Source organism: Mytilus galloprovincialis, chromosome 7 (assembly GCF_965363235.1).
Source record: "Mytilus galloprovincialis chromosome 7, xbMytGall1.hap1.1, whole genome shotgun sequence".
NCBI lineage: Eukaryota > Metazoa > Mollusca > Bivalvia > Mytilida > Mytilidae > Mytilus > Mytilus galloprovincialis.
This window is the reverse complement of record NC_134844.1, coordinates 74,775,169-74,783,036: the sequence shown is the minus strand read 5'-3', so window position 1 is coordinate 74,783,036 and position 7,868 is coordinate 74,775,169. Positions and strand designations below refer to the sequence as shown.

At 31.3% G+C, this 7,868-nt stretch overlaps 1 long non-coding RNA gene across 1 annotated transcript; it reads left to right on the top strand.

Moving 5' to 3' along the window:
* On the top strand, positions 1 to 4,187 carry LOC143081954 (uncharacterized). The gene is made up of 4 exons (XR_012980177.1): positions 1 to 156; positions 876 to 1,338; positions 2,258 to 2,418; positions 3,498 to 4,187. It is a non-coding gene; the product is annotated as an uncharacterized LOC143081954 (long non-coding RNA).
* Positions 4,188 to 7,868: the final 3,681 nt, after the last annotated feature.

Sequence of the window (7,868 nt, the reverse complement as noted above, 5' to 3'; positions counted from 1 at the left end):
GTTTGACCATGAGAGTAAATATTTCCAATATGATGTGGCGTGGCCATCAAGATACCACAGACAGCTTGACCCTTATGCACTGTATTAAAACTGTGCCAACGGTCATGAACAATACCATCACAACACCATTTTGGAGTATCAAAACAACGACATCAGGTAAGTAGATATTTCATTTTAATTGTTGATATCAAATACATGTAATAAGTCATATTTATTCTGACCCTAACAATACTACACACGAAACAATTTGCAATCCAGACAACCAAACAAATCATCAGATATCTTCATGGTTATCTTACTTTTTGATTGACATGGGTGCAAGAGTTTCTGCATGAATAATCATAGACACGGAATTTTAAAAAAAATGGGTGAACATACCAATCCTAAATTCTTTTTAATCAGTAAATTGATTGCAATCCAATTTTCACCGGTACGGCAAACCACAGAATTCGCCCTTTCATTTTAAAAGTGATGTATATCCCCAGTATGCGACACGTTTTAAAAGAACTACGGTTGACCTCAAACAATAATATCTGATTGCAGATTTTGAATGGCATACTCGTATTGTGCACTTTATTTTTGTATACTTTTTTCCGTTTCATTTTTATTTTATTTTTTATTTATAGATTAATTTGTCGTTCAATTATTGAAAGGTACTACTTTTGAATAGTTTAACGCGTTTAATTACCAAAAGACGTGTTAACATCTCATTGGCATTGCATGCAATTCTTTAAGATGGTGTTAAATGTTCAATAAGCAAGGTTCTTAGTTACAAAAAGGAATTTTATAAAAAAAATATATTAACACATCCGTTTAAAAGGGGATTATTATGCTATAAACTTATACTATGAACTTACACTAGAATATATTTACAGACACATCATCATCGATAAATGAATCATCAGAAGTAGAAACAATGGTTACTATGATATTTTTTATGGTCATGCTGGTTATATTGTATGCAGCTGGTTATCGACTGTGCTCCAAGGAAAAGTACATTCATCATGAGTCTTTGAAGAAGGCCGCACTCCATATTGCACTAACTTTGTTAACATATTTTTTTTACCTTTTTGATACTATTTCTGATGTGTTCCTGCTCATACATTACGCAAAGATTGGAGAATTATCATCTTTTTTCGTAGTTTTGGTTTTCACCGTCTTGCCAGTGCTCTTTATAGCGGCGTATTTTTATACGCAAGTATCCGGAAAAGTCATCACGACGTATTTTGAAAATTGTTGTGCAACATGTGTCAATAAATGTCGATATTGTGGCGTGGCCATCAAGATACTATCAGGATTCCTGTTGAGTCTATATGCAGTATTTTTGCCAACATATACGTATGTAATGTAATGTTAACATATGTTTATTGTAAAGAAAACACAAACACACATCATATGTATTTAAACACGTTTTACATAATCAATAAGAAAAAAATTGTAAATTTCAAATGTCATAGTCAAGGAAAGATAGGACTCAGTTACACTGTTATGTTAATAACAATTGAATTGTCTATTAAAAGTGTCTTTGAGTATATATCTTGAATGAAAATTGGTACTATTAAATAAATTTTGGGGGAATTCAACAAAAGCAAAACATGAGCTAAAAGAAAAAAATATTAGATGATTGATCAAAGACAATAAAAAGTATGGCTCTCTGGGATCATTCAGAGTAATATCTTCTAGAAGGGTCACACATGTAGGAGAGGTCGAAGGGTCAAGATCAGATTTAAAATATCTAAAACTGATTTTTCATTTTAATATCTTCTTTTTTTTAAATGTGATTCAAGATCTGTTCACAAATTAGATCTGAGAAATGCAGTAAAAACCGTTTGACACTTCATACTGTACAATACCAGCTCGAATTGTTTATAACATAAATGTTCCGATTTCAAGTGTCAAGTACAGCATGTACAATAGGCTTACAATTAAATAGTCAATAAACTATTTATTGCATTGACTTTGTTGGCATACTTAATTGCAAATTGAGGTATCATACCACCAATCACTTACATATCCTTGTAGAATGGCGAGTTGGGGTATCAACTACTAGTAAGTTGTACTGATTTTGTGTAATTTAGTCAACGTATGGTGTTCTTCTCAAAACCCTGAAATTTCGGAGATAAATATACACGCGTAGCAGAATAGTTCCATATTAATACGAAAAACAAATGTTGCATGTCAAATGTGTAAACGTTCAATGGTTCCATCTTTTCATGGTTTCGTAGTTGAATATTTATTGTAATACTTACAATAACAGGCATGCTCAAGCACTCGCACAAGGGAAACAACCAGATAGAAAATTGGAATATACTCTAGCTTACCTTACTCTCGTCGAAGCTACAGTAGAGTCAGCTCCACAGCTAACAATACAAATATACCTGTCAATTACGAATACGCTCACTGCCACTACTCAAACAAGTAAGTAACTGTAGAAATTAAACTAAAGCGAAGAGGGAAAGACAATTAGTTTCATTTTACCCGTAGGCAAAGATAAAGATAACAACATATGACGCAACAATGCAAAGTATTAGTCGAGAAAAAAGACATGTCAAAAGCAATTAAAAGCACCCCCAAATATCAGACCTCTTCATTGAATTAGTAAATATCGCTTTAATTTCCCAAAAGTGTTTTGTATTTCTATTTAATGAAATTTTATTTTCTAATAAATAACTTGTGTTAATGATTTACCAAACGAGCTTTTGTGTTTTGACTTTCAATATGTGTTCTTTGTTCATTTTTTTTTTATTTTTGTAAGATCATTTTCATACACATATTCAAACACACATAACATTTTTTTATGGAATCCGATGTGGTTGTTATCAACGTAATTTTACATTTTTTTATTGGAAAAGCCTGGAGAAGATTCTAGAAATTTCAATATAGTTTTTTTTAATGTAATGAATCGATGTCCTATTTAATTCAAATGTCTTAGAAATTATTGTTCAATGACATATGCCCTTTGTTTTAAAAAAAACATATGATAAGTCTCCTCTGTTTGTTTTGTTGCTTTTAATTTACCTAATCTGCTGGTTATCTTCCGATCGATTACAAATAGGGGTCTATGGCATTTTAGTCGTTCATATATGTTTTCAGAACACCTCGTAGCATGTTCTGTGGAACATGATATAAACCTACACACGAACTTCCTTTTTTAGCATATTTGAAAATAAAAAGGTAATACTTTGGATAAAAAATATCAACATCAAAAATATGAATAAGGTGTTCATCAGAAATTATAATATTATAAATATTTATTGTGTATTTTTTTAAGTCGTAATTAAAAATATCAGTTCTTCAAGCCCTATGCAATATGACTTGCTGCAAATTTGTTGAGTTGGCATAAGAATACATGCAATTGTTTTCCGAAAAGTATATTGTGGCTGTACACTTTTAATGACTGTTAAGTTCAGTCACAATGTATACATGTAGCATATCAAATCATTATGGTTAACTTTTAACATATAGTAACATCAGTAACATTCTGATTTTTGTTGCAGAGATACTTCGTTATATGAGTATAAGTGCATCTTCCCTAGGATTGGCTTGGTCTTTGAATGCCTTCAAACATCAATATCGAAAGACGAAACAGAACCAAGAAGATGGCATTTTAATAAAAGTCATTCACTGGATATCACGGTTTGCTGAAATTGTGCCACGTATCATCTTAATTGCGCTTATTATGGCTGAATATAGCTATTATGTTTTGTTTTTTATAGCTTATCGTCTTCTACATGGACTGATGTACATCTGCAGTAAAGGAAACAATTTTCTGGACGTATTGTTGGGAATATTTGGCAACATATTTTGCTTTTCTGTTTCTCGCATTTATCGGTGCCACAAGAAAGAACACTGTGGGGGAATATTCTTTCCATTTTACTACATTTTATTTTATTTTGAAAACGCTTGCATGTTGTATCTATGGTACAGTGATGATTTGGTTTTACTTTCGATAAAGATTGGGGGCGCGTGTTCAAATCATACAGGGATTGTGCCTTATGTATTCACTGTTGTCATTTTGGGGTTCATTGTTCAACCGTCGTGTCTGTTACTTTACTATCGGTTACGTAAAAAACAGCATACACCAAACGATACAAACACATCTGAATAGAAACTATTTCGCAATCAAGCATGATTATAGCAACTGATAGGTTTCATAGTTGTAACCATAATCTTGACTACCTTTTAGGCGTTATACCACTATTGAGTTTTCCCTATTAGTCTTTATTAAATTTGCACTTTTAAAAAAAATAAGCAGAATTTATCTTTGTTTCAAATAAAGAAATATCCTGTCCATTACTATAGAAATAATTTCACATAACCAGTCATTGCATATAAGAAAATAACCATCATTGGAAGTTAACCAATCTCATTTATACCATTATTTCATCTGTGTACAAGGTTTAGTCACCATGTAACCTCAAGATTACGAAATATTCTATAGAAATCCCAAATCAAAAGTAATGGTGTTTTGAAATACCCAAGACATATGTTTATGACACAGAAATGTTTTACTGCAATTAAATGTAGGATTAATTACCAACAACTGTCAAATTCAATGAAATATTTGTTCATGACCTGTTTGTGTATACAACCGGATGTGACGTACCATGATTTGGTGGCATTACACCTTAATCGTTTGAACATCTACGAACGATAGTATTAACTTTACACGATTAAATTGATTGCGAAACATTAGTATGTCACTGCTAACACTATCGACTCACTTTAGATCATCGTAAGATTTTGCTGTGCCTCTAGTTGCTCAATCGTCTTTCCCTGTACTGTCATCTATGTTTTGTTGAAGGGAATGTATATTGTCGCTTTTTGTCAATTTTTGTCACATTGTTCCCTACACATTTTTTACTCTTATGCTTTCAATGTTTCTTTGGTATTTTCATTATCACTTGCAATTAGGAAAATTGTTGGTTAAACCGTTGTTTAAACTAATTATGCGATCAATTAGCCAATTTGCTATTTAATAACAAACATTATGAATAATTGAAGTAAGAAAGTTATTTACATATATGTTGCGTGTATTCTTTTGAACTCAACAATTAGCTCCATATATTATGTTTTTGCAGTTTTATATTTAATGCGTTTCGCTCGGTTTTGGTTTGTTACCCCGATTTTGTATTTTGTCCATGGATTTATGAGTTTTGAACAGCGGTATACTACTGTTGCCTTTATTTAGAGGAGATTATCGCAAGGACAAATAACAGTGTTTACCAGACTTAAATGTTACTTGAACAACTGCCTTATAGATGTTAAGACAATGGAAATAAAAGTTTGTCGAAATTTTTTTTGGCATTCGAATGAAAAACTTTGCTCTAGAAAATAATCACACAAAACTAAGTGCTCGAATGATTTTCATTTGATTGTTGGAAATCCAAGTGAAAATTCCATTCCTTTTCCCAATTAATATCATGTCAATTTTAGTGCTAACCAGTTTTCTTACACTGATTTAAACATATACTTTGTAAATCAATTATAGAAACAAGAATTGATTGCATGTTCACTCAATGTCCACTTCTGGATCCAATCGTTGGATTTTGTATGAATTTTGCATATTGATAGACATGTAAATCAATAATGTTGTGCGCTTTATGCATATGCAGTATTTTCAATTTAGAGACAGGCAGTTATGGGTTTTACGATGTTGATAGACAAAATAGGTTTGCAAAAGCAATTGTTTTAAACATAAAATATACAGTTTCATTTCAGAAACTTAAACTTAATTTTTTTTTAAAGTTACAATATACATGAATAAATGCATATGAATAAAACCATGTGTTTGTGTATATAATTGTTATCAGTTGTATATTAACTAGTTAGTAAATCATTTAGGAACATAATACATATTGTAAAATCCTGTAAGTCGTTTTTTTCATGTATATTTGTTTATTTATTTTATAATTAAAGTCATATCGTCCTAAAAGAAGGATATTGAGTAAGTAGAGTTCCGATGTCGATATGCGTCTATGCGTAATACAAACTCGTATTTGCATCAAACACAAGCTACAGTTGTTATAATTTCGCGAGGTCTAGGCTTCGAATACCGGATAGGTTTAACCAAACACTTAATAAATGGTATCTGCTGCTCATCGCCACGCACGTTACAATCAACAGCACTTGAATACAGAACAAAGACTCGTTGTTTAAGATTCTGAATACAGTGTAAAAATAGGTTGACAAGACTGTTCTTCCACACCGAACTGTGTGAACATGCACGTATGAAATAAAGTTTATTTTTTCATTGAAGAACAAAACAGATTTCATTTCCATATTTTGTTAACAAGTAGTATTCCTTAAATTTGATACTGGACGTTAAATCATTCGTTATGTACAAAAACGTGATGTGTATTTGCAATCGTTCAGTTGAAACTTTTAACAAATATATTCGTATTTTTGCGCCAGTCCCAAGTCAGGAGCCTCTGGCCTTTATTAGTCTTGTATTATTTTAATTTTAGTTTCATGTGTCAATTTGGAAATTAGTATGGCGTTCATTATCACTGAACTAGTATATATTTGTTTACGGGCCAGCTGAAAGACGCCTCCGGATGCGGGAATTTCTCGCTACATTTAAGACCTGTTGGTGACCTTCTGCTGTTATTTTTTATTTTGTCGGGTTGTTGTCTCTTTGACACATTCCTCATTTCCATTCTCAATTTTATTATCGTAGTAATGAATCAATAAGATTAGGTTGGAATAGTATTTACAAAGTTAAAAATATATCTTTACACTAAGCCAATAATGGTTATTTTCCAACAAAATTCATTGAAAACACTTCTAACAATTTTTAACGCAACATTCTTTCAATAATTGAAAATCGTATCTATCAAATGAGTAGTTATATTGCAAAAAAGAATGGTCATGAATGTCACTAGAATTCATGTAAGTTCATCTTTCAAAATTCATTTTTACAATTGAACAGCAATCAATATGTGAATGAACTTAATATTATGACATGCAAGTCTGATTTATTATTTAAGGTTAATTGAATATTAATGCATCTTATGAATACAGTAAACAGACCCTACTCTCCCTCTGCTTGTGTGTTTAATTATTAAGTAAACGTCGAAATGTCTTTATTCTTAAATTTTGAGCGCCAATTCTCAAGTATGTCATGTAATATTTCCTTATTTCAAGTACGCGTAAAATCAAATTTGAAAATGGAAATGCGGTCATGATTTTATCTCGTGTGAAACAAGGAAGATATAGTTTATCACACTGTTTTATAAGGAAGATATAGTTTATCACACTGTTTTATAAGGAAGATATAGTTTATCACACTGTTTTATAAGGAAGATATAGTTTATAACAAGCCCAGTAGTCAGCACTTTTTGTGCTGACATGAATTGATATGGTTATATTTATAAATTTTAGATTTTTTTTAAATACTAAGGCTTTTCTACCTCAGGCATAGATTACCTTAGCTGTATATGACAACACTTTAAGAAAAATTGATCCTCAATTCTCTTCAACTTCGTACTTTATTTGGCTTTTTTTACTTTTTTGGATTCGAGCGTCACTGATGAGTCTTTTGTAGACGAAACGCGCGTCTGGCGTATATACTAAATTTAGTCCTGGTATCTATGATGAGTTTATTGGATCATATATAATTCGTATGACCTTGTTTATGAAAGGCCAAAAAATATCAAGGGACATTCTAACTCAATAATTATAAAAAAAACTGACAAGGCCTTGGCAATTTTGTTTCTAAATCAAAAGATAACAATAATCACCACCTGGGCATACTTTTATCATCATAAAGTGGCATGTCATATTTTTTTCAAACAATTCAAACTTAAGTGTTTTCTGCCTTATTAGCATCGATAAAAAATCCCTTATAATATCTATTTTTAGTGAAT